General features: G+C 37.9%; 1 protein-coding gene across 2 annotated transcripts in view; it reads left to right on the top strand.

Annotated features, from left to right (window-relative positions):
* LOC138013178 (histamine H2 receptor-like) overlaps positions 1-10000 on the top strand; it is a 12593-nt gene that overhangs the window by 338 nt on the left and 2255 nt on the right. Inside the window, exons 2-3 of one of the 2 annotated variants that reach the window (XM_068860191.1) lie at positions 764-822; positions 4755-4813. The gene's annotated coding sequence lies outside the window, so the exon portion shown is untranslated. Of the gene's footprint in view, positions 1-763; positions 823-4290; positions 4426-4754; positions 4814-10000 lie in introns of those variants that run through there. The other variant, XM_068860190.1, reaches the window with a different exon arrangement.

Genomic DNA, 10000 nt, shown 5'->3' with positions numbered 1-10000 from the left:
GTTTGAGGAACCTATGCACGTTCTACTTTCGCCGGCCAACTTTTCTATAAATTTTAATTTTCCTGTGTAAGCCTCGGTTTTTTTCTCATATGTGTTCTCAATTCTAGACATGTGTCTAGTGTAATCCTCTCGAAAGCACATACCCCAACAGCGGTAGTTGTTGATGTGAAAAAGCCTTGCTCCGTGTATTGAGCAACATCTGAAAGTTTCGTCGGCTTATTCTAAATTAAACGCTTCCCCGTGTGAAAGCAAACAAATACGTTTGCTGAAGCATCGAAGACGGCTATCGCTGAAGCAAGAAATTGAAAGGTACGCTTGTCGAATATTTCTTTGTCGCATGTACAAGGCTTTTGTCTTTTACATTTTCTCTGGCTGATTTTTGCCCCCTAGTTTGATTGACTAGAAAATCTATAAGTATTAAGTGACTTGAGCTTCTGTCGCACCAGGAGCCCATCTGGGCTCCTGGTCGCACTTATGGCCTACATGGCCAACTACCTATTATAATTTCCACATGTATTGCCACCTGGCACCAAGAAACAGAGCTGAGTCAAAATATCTCAGACTTCATTCTTCGGAAACTACCGTCGGCCCCCAAATAGACACATTATTCAGACATTTTAGCCGCAGTCCGCACTTAGCTTGCGCTTCTAAAACTCGGGCGTACAATGACAAATAAAGGATGACACTTATTACTGAATTGCCACTAAGTTCCAGACGGCAGTCGCGACAGATATAATAACATTGTTATTTTTCCCGTTATTAGTTAAAGAGAGATCTTTCTGATGCCCTGTTGAACAATAAAGGAACAACTTCAAAGCTAAGGTGCGTTAATTTGGTTTTATCAACAGAGTTGATAATGTAAATTGGCCACCGTACAGAGATTCTAAAAGCTGACGTTTCGAGCGTTAGCCCTTTGTCAGAGCGAATCGAGGGATTATGGGTTACGTGTAGTTTTTATAGTAGAGTAGGAGCTACGCTATTGGTGGTAACATGGCAACGTGAAAAATAGGAATATATTAGTTAAATGAAAAGCGTTCGTTAATACCGTGAGGATTAAGGGTGCCGATTTGAAAGATGAATTTTTGTTCCAGATTCTTGCGGCTTTCCGTAGTACCTAGATGTAGGGAAAGGCCGCAGATAGCCATATGTTTTTAGGAATGGTTAGGCAGATTAAAATGGAGAGCGACTGGCTTAGATGCATCCCTGTCATTCTTCTCAACATCGCGAAGGTGTTCGCGGAATCGGTCACCTAGTCACCTAGTCGTCTACCTGTCTCACCGATGTATAATTTATTGCATAACGTACAGGTTATGCAATAAATGACATTTGCGGAGGTACATGTGAAACGATCGGTAGTCTTAACAGATCGCTTAGGTCCCGATATCTTGCTAGTGTTAACAATGAAACGACAAGTTTTGCATCGTGAGCGCGCGCATTTGAAAGTGCCGGGTTGCTCGTTAGTTTTGAGCGCGCTTCTAACTAAAAAGTTGCCTACGTTTTTGTCGCGTTTGAAAGAAATAAGTGGAGGTTGCGAAAAGATTCTACCAGTCTCGGGATCATTTTGGAGTAATTTAAAATTACTAAGAATGATGCTTTTGACTGCGTGATTATGAGGATGGAAAGCGAGGGTGAATGGAATTCTGTCGTTCTTATCTTTTCGTGACGTTTGTAGTGATGACTGTCGATCAAATTGTTGGGCGCGATGATGGCCCGCTTTGACCACAGAGACAGGATAGCCACGTTTTTCGAAGAACTGGCACATCTCCTCTGATTTGCTGGAAAAATCGGAGTCATCACTACATAGACGTCAAAGTCTAAGAAATTGAGAATAAGGAATGGAGTTCTTGACATGTGATGGATGTGACGATGAATACATCAAATAACTGTGTGAATCAGTAGGTTTGTAGTGCACACTAGTACATAGCACGTTGCCTCTAATAGAAACTTTGATATCTAGGAAAGCCAATGAAGTTTCCGAAATTTCCCTGGTATATTTAAGAGCCGGATGAAAAGAGTTGACGGAGGTTATAAATTGATCGAGTTCTTCTCTGCTGGATGAGATAGCGCCGATGCAGTCGTCGATGTAGCGGCCGTAGAGTTCAGGTTTGGGGCCGTTGTACTGATTAAAAAATTGGTGTTCAACATATCCTACAAAGAAGATTGGCATAGCTAGGTCCCATTCTTGTGCCCATCGCTACACCATTAATTTGTTTGTAATAGTTGCCGGCGAATGAAAAACAGTTAAGCGTTAAAACTAGTTCGGCAAGGCGGAGGAGCGTTTCCGAGCTAGGTTCTTTGACAGTGCGTTGATCGAAAAAGTGTTTAAGTGCTTGAAGACCTTCGCTATTAGGAATGACTGTGTATAGAGATGTAATGTCCATGGTGAAAATAAGTTTGTCTTGGCCGGAGAAATTGAAATCGCGGAAAATTTGTAGTGCGTGTGTACTGTCTTTAATGTATGATGGCAAAGATTTGACGATAGGCGTCATAATCCTGTCTAAGTAGCTAGAAATGAGTTCGGTGGGGCAACTACAGGCAGAAACGATGGGGCGACCTGGGTTGTTGGGTTTGTGAATTTTAGGCAAGAAGTAAATGCACGAAGTTCTAGGGGTGTTGATGATGAGATTAGTGGCAGTGTCCGGTAATTCTTGATTAACTATAAGATTTTGAATGATGTCTTTGATAAGTTTTTGATTTTTGGAAGTGAGATCTTTAGGGATTTTGGCATAAAACGAGGTATCCGAAAGTTGCCGCAAAGCTTCTTTTTGGTAAAGGTGGGACCGCCAAACAACTACCGCGCCGCCTTTGTCGGCCGATTTAACAACTATGTCGTTGCGTTTACTAAGATTTTTAAGCGCCGCCCACTCTTCCGAGGAAAGGTTGGAAAATTTAGTGTTGCGATTGAATTTAAGTTTGTGAATGTCGTGACGGCATTTTTTGGTGAAAAAATCTAAAGAGGCAAATTGTCCCTCTGGGGGAGTCCATTTGGATTTGCGAACTAGAGGTGTTTCAAAAATAATCTTTGTTAGAAGTGTCCGAATCATCCTCTTTGTCGTGAAAAAAGGCTTTTAACTGAACGCGGCGAAGGAATTTTTCAACATCTTGCTTAATAGAAAATTCATTGGTGCGTTTGGTAATAGGGACAAAATTTAGGCCCTTACTGAGAACAGATTTCTCTGAGTCAGTAAGCGGAAGATTTTCTGGAATTGTAATTACGGTATTATGGCTATGCAATGTAGTGTCGTCGGTAATTTGCGGACCTATTAATTGTTGAAGTTTTAGAGTCTTGGTTTGGTGTAGATGGTCAAACAGTCCAGAATTAAGTTGTCGGATTTTAGCGCGAATCGATCGTACTAAAATTGCTGGACAGATTTTGGAAAGTTCGGAGCGGCAATGAAGAATTTGTTTGTCAAGTGCGATTCGTTTTTGGCACATAGCTCTAATTGTTGTTGTTCCTGAAAAGCCCCATTGGGGAGGTAACAATAAAGTATGTATGTAATTGTGATCCTCATAATATTACGTGAAAAAGAATTTTGGGCACATCTAATTTGGTGAAGATACTGATTTGAGTGAGAGAATGTAGACGCATGAAAGTTAGAGCGAAAACCTTTAGGAATGACTTTAGAATTGAGGCAACGGCCGATGAAGTTGATGTGACTGATGAAGTTATTTCGTTCAAACGCTACAAAAACGTAGGCAACTTTTTAGTTAGAAGCGCGCTCAAAACTAACGAGCAACCCGGCACTTTCAAATGCGTGCGCTCACGATGCAAAACTTGTCTTTTCATTGTTAACACTAGCAAGATATCGGGACCTAAGTGATCTGTTAAGATCACCGATCGTTTCACATGTACCTCCGCAAATGTCATTTATTGCATAACCTGTACGTTATGCAATTAATTATACATCGGTGAGACAGGTAGACGACTAGGTGACTAGGTGACCGATTCCGCGAACACCTTCGCGATGTTGAGAAGAATGACAGGGATGCATCTAAGCCAGTTGCTCGCCATTTTAATCTGCCTAACCACTCCAAAAAACACATGGCTATCTGCGGCCTTTCCCTACATCTAGGTGCGACGGAAAGCTGCAAGAATCTGGAACAAAAATTCATCTTTCATATCGGCACCCATAATCCTCACGGTATAAACGAACGCTTTTCATTTAACTAATATATTCCTATTTTTCACGTTGCCATGTTACCACCAATAGCGTAGCTCCTACTCTACTATAAAAACTACACGTAACCCATAATCCCTCGATTCGCTCTGAAGAACGGCTAACGCTCGAAACGTCTGCTTTTAGAATCTCTGCACGGTGGCCAATTTACATTATCAACTCCGTTGATAAAGCCAAATTTTTGTATACTACTTCCCCACCGACGCAGCATCACAGTTTCTTTAGAAACTACCCCTTCATTCATAAGGTGCGTTAAGATTATTGTGCTTTAAACTTGAGTTTATATGTACCGTTTATTCCACTCATTGTAGTAAAACACAACTGCATTGTCAAGTGGTAAAAGTAACAATTATTATAATATTATAATAATATAAAAAATATATACAAAATGTAAAACGAATCTAAAAATTTAAAAGTAGTAAAATAATTCGCTCTTTTGGTTCTTGTGCAAATGCGGAAAGACTTTTGATGGCCGGATCGAAGATTTTGTGGTACATTAATACTGGAATTACCACTATAAGTTCCAGACGGCAGTCGCGACAGATATAATAACATTGTCATTTTTCCCGTTATTAGTTAAAGAGAGATCTTTCTGACGCCCTATTGAACAATAGAGGAACAACTTCAAACCTAAGGTGTGTTAAGACTGTTGTGCTTAAACTTGAATTTATATATATCGTTTCTTCCACTCTTTGCAGTAAAATACAACTGAATTGTCAAGTAATAATTACGACGATATTATATAATAATATACAAAATGTACAACGAATCTAAAAATCTAAAAGTAATAAAATAATTCGCTCTTTTGGTTCTTATGCATGCAAGAACGGAAGGACTTTTTATGGCCAGATCTAAGATTATATGGTACATTAAATGACCTTCATTACTAGTACGCAATCTCCATGTGGAGAAAAACTTGCGAATAATATCAAACCGCGTTTTATGAAGACTTTCTAGGCCAGAAAAGATGAAAGCTTCAAAATAACTACAATCCGGAAAGACAATCGTAAGGGCTCTTTTTTGTATGGATTCTAACTTAGCTGACAAATACTCTGGCATATCTTGCCACCCCGGGACACCGATAATATTGATGCCAGCAACACCGGCTCTGTTAAGCACCCTTAAAGTATGCAATCGTTTAGGGGCGCACTAGTAGAACATATAGTTTTTTTCATGTTCATATATTTAATTCAACTGAGAAATACATGAACTAAAATTACGCAAGATATATATTCGTAGTTAAATGCTCTCTGAGAGCTGATTAACTGGACATCCATACACTTACAACTTTGCGAATAATGGAAAAATTATCAAGTCACAAATGATTTTAAAATTAAGGAGAACTGCAGGCAACGCCACCAAAACAAAGCTTTTAAAAGCGTAATCGAACTATGAAAATTTATTGGCAATACGAAGCCATGGAGTATAAGTCAGTGAGCGGGCTATAACATAACTAATTTGAGAAATGTGAAGAGTATCGTCGTCGAATGTGCTCGCGGCTAACAGACACTTATAATAATTGCCGAGCCTCAGATATCCACCAAATAGGAAGCACTGAAAGAAAATCAAATCGGATACCAAATCCGAAGACAAGTTCTATTTTTGAAATGGGAAAGATTGCAAACTGTAACAGATACTAAAATGGCAAAACCGAAAATTAAATCTCAATGTCTCGAGCTCCCACTTTGATATTAAGCAAGACAAAACACTGGAGGACATTTATAGATCGTAAGTGGAGGTTACGAATAAGTCACTGAATAATTCGTGAGGTTTTCTCAAAAACAAAACAAACAAACACCCATTCATGCCACTAGAAAATCCAAGGGAAGTTCATTTTTATTACTTTTGGCGGTGTACCACTCTAGCAAATGTTTGCCAAAGTCATCTTTGGGACAGGTCGACTAACATTGCAGCCAGATAAAGCAATGGACGGCAGCCTAATTGTTCAGTGTAAAGTGAAGCACGTACGGTGTGGCATACAGTCAATGGTTTCAGAGAATACCTGAAACCCTATAAAAGCCAGATTAATTGGGAAGATCCCATTATTTTCTGATCGCCAGAGCAGATCATCCAAGGTTGAGAAAAAAAAAAAAAATTAACAGTGAAGTCTCACTGAAGGTAAGGGGATTCTATGCAATCTATATGTGTAATCAGCATTCAAGCTCCCATGGAAACGTCCGAATTCAAAATGCTATTATATATATATATATATATATATATATTTATTTATTTATGTAATAAGGAAATAACTTCTTGAGGCATATGTGTTTCTAATCGGTTTTATACTTCAAACGTTTCGCCGTTTAGAGCTTCGTCAGCTTCGTGATTCACTGACGAAGCTCTAAACGGCGAAACGTTTGAAGTATAAAACCGATTAGAAACACATATGCCTCAAGAAGTTATTTCCTTATTACATTATCTATCGAGGCATGGCTACACCTTTCTTCTTCTCATCTTATTTATTTATTTATATATTTATTTATTTATTTATTTATTTATTTTATTGATGACATTTTGAGCGATGATAATCACAGGGAGGGCAAATTTTCTAAATCCTCCATGTCGAAATTCACGGCGTCGACGATGTGAGAGATCTTCACAAGTCACGGTTACCGAGATCACTTGAACCAAATTCATCAACATTGATCATTTGAAACTTAACATGACAAGCAGCTCTGTTTACAGCTTCCATTGCTTACTATCAGTCCATCTAGCTTGTCATTAATATAAAGTAGAGTTTGGTTGCTCTTTGCTTCCAGTTTGAAGCGGACTTTATGTTGGAAGAAACATTTACAACTTTGCGAATAATGCGGGAACATTTTCAAGTCTCAAATGATAAAAAGACAATTGTATCGCCGCCGGCCAGTTTCTTTTAAAAACTCACCATGTAAACCTTCAAGGCGTCTGTTTTCATTTCCAAAAAAAGGAATGCCATCATCAATCATTGGAGATGGCTACGTCACTGTAAGTCTTTCTACGAGTGTTTTTGTTTTATTCACGCGCCTTCTAAAATCTCTGACATCGTCGTCGGTGAACGATAGGAACCCGGCATTCACTGGACAAATTTTCAACATTGTTTTACAAAATTATTGTTTCAATCCATGTCGAAATAATTTTTTACAAAGGGGCAACTCATGCAACTCAGAACATTTCTTTTTCGCTTCAAAGGAGTGGCAGAAACTAGTGGCGGCAAACAAAGAGCGAGTGACGTGTTAGCAGCTGACTGGCGATCTGAAACACTCCTAAAATTATTAACATACTTGATATCATTATAACTTTTTATGCGTTGAGATGCCAGTTTTCTCATTAGTCGAAACCCTAAAAAATAATTTTAGTTTGTACTTCTTTACACCATATATGAATTACCATATTTGTGCTTCTTTACACCATATATGAATCACCATATAAGTACTGAGATTTACTTATGGAAATTAAACTGAATTATCAAGTCACAAATGATAAAAACCTTAATCATAAAAAAGGTCACAAAGTTGGCGATAAGACTCATTATTACATATATTTAGAAATCGCTGGTGGTCCTTGGCTCTCATCAGTATGAGTTATTTACGAATGCTACCATTTTTTTGCTCCAAATCGCATCTATTCGCCACCCATTGAGAAAGGTACACTAAAACAAAACAACCAATCAGATATCAAGGCTTGTTCAAAGTAACCAATCAGATTTCAGGAAAATGAAATACAAAGAAGGGCATTGTTTGGCGCATTTTGCAACTTTTGTTCCCAAAACCTTTGCTTTGAAGTGTTTGATAAAGTGGACAGATGATTTTTTCTTTGAGAACGACAAGCTTTAATGGCAATGGGAAGTTTCTACGTTATTTCTGGACCTTGCTTCGTTCGTGTGTGTTCCACTGTGAACAATATTGCGTAGAACGAATACTCCATCGACCTGTTTCTTGCGAACCAGTTTGTTCAGTCGTTCCACAACATTTTGTGAATCGAACCAGTGCGTTCAATTGGCCATCGTGCCACGCATTTAGAGCGACTTTCGTACAATCTTGAAAAAGTGTTCACAATTTGTTTCACTGATCAAAGTTTGGCAATTTTAAAAGAAACCTTTTCCTTATTCCCGTCCAGGAAACTCCTAATATGGGCAGTAAACACTTCGATTGCCTAATCACATTATTGCCTCTTAAATGACGTCAAAACCAAACTTTCCAGAAAGTTCCTTGGACAGCCGACATTGTTTGCATCAGTGTTTGCTTTGCCAATGAAATTTCGTGCTGGTTTGTTTTTGTTAGATAAGCCAAATAAATATTTTGCATTTTTCTTTACGTTCTGTTTTACGTTGATTTTTCAAGGTTATTTGAAAGTCTGGTTATAAGAATTAACGCTATAACATCGACGTTTCGATGTCGACGTGACACCATTATCAAGATTTGTAAAATTCATTAATAATTCACGAGGGTGCAAACCAATCCCAGCACAGTATTCAGATCACATGTACACAACTGTAAACCCCAATACAAATCAACTGAATTATTAAACAGTAGAATTAACTTTTGATACAAACTCCTGCTCAGCTAATTAGTATTCATTAACTTTTGATACAGATCTCTACTGATTAAAATAACAATACTTTGCATTCAATTTAATGTATTCATTTCACAAGCAGGATAAAATATTCGCGTCCGATCTGTATGGACGTTTACAATGGCTCGCCTATCGGCTCGCCATTGTAAACGCCCATACAGATCTCCCGCTCATATTTTATCTACTACATAAAGTTGAGTGGAATGAAAGGAGCTAATATATACAGAATAAGAGTACTCATATTGTACTGCCTAATGTGTGAGATGCTGTTCATACTGAGGCTTAAAGCCTACTTCAAACAAACAAACTTTTCATAATGAAACAACAGTGATATTCTTTAATCATTCCTTTGGCAATGTAACTTGTATGATACAAGATTCATAAAGATATTTGTCTCTCAGTAAGTAACTACATTACCATTAAACGTAACAATGGCATTATTTGTACTGTTACAAAATTAATACAATATATTTCCTTTAAAAAAATGGTGCATTGTTGGTGTTCTTTTACAGTTCCAATGGACCAGTGAAAGGCGAAACTCTAAAGTACAAACTCAATAATAAACGTCATCTTATTGTCTAACATGCGGATAAAAAATAACAGGCAGGCAGGATATTAAAGGTGAACAAAGCTATCCGTACGCTTTTAAAAGAACAGTGAATTCATTTTCTATATGCTTATGGCAGACGAGATCGACTAATTGTTAACACTGTTACCTTTGCATTTAGAAAGGAAATAACTGGCGAATGATCTAATCGACAAAGCCAATTCTTCCCAAGGAATCTCTAAGGCGTTGCCTCTCAGTTCGTACTCGGCGCTAATTTTTGCTCTGTTATTATGGCAAAAATGTGAACTAATTAATCATAAAGACAGTTTTTTAAACTCTTGAAAAACGAATATCGCACCGTCTTTAAACTAGGATTAATTTTGCATTCTTTGATGTTTGATGAAACTTTCCATAAACATGATAAATAAATAACTCAGACTAATAAATGCGACGTTTACAAAGGAGATTCCAAACAATGCTCACTCGTTCTTGCATTACATAGGTAAAAGAAGTCCTCAAAGAAAAAAAAACCTTAGTAGAAGCACTCGGAGGTAACTAAGCGAAAGAGAACAGCTACAATGGCAATTACTCCAACTGACGCAAACTCACTTACACATTAAGCCTGCATTTTCAGCCAGCCATAGGAAATCTTATAACCAAGTGGTCTCACATATCAAGCAAAGTATCGATGCATCAACAAAAAATGAGTAAGGTGTTTAAATTT

This window comes from Montipora foliosa, chromosome 8 (genome assembly GCF_036669935.1).
Source record: "Montipora foliosa isolate CH-2021 chromosome 8, ASM3666993v2, whole genome shotgun sequence".
Taxonomy (NCBI): domain Eukaryota; kingdom Metazoa; phylum Cnidaria; class Anthozoa; order Scleractinia; family Acroporidae; genus Montipora; species Montipora foliosa.
The sequence above is the reverse complement of the archived record's forward strand: the minus strand, read 5'-3'. Positions and strand labels throughout refer to the sequence as shown.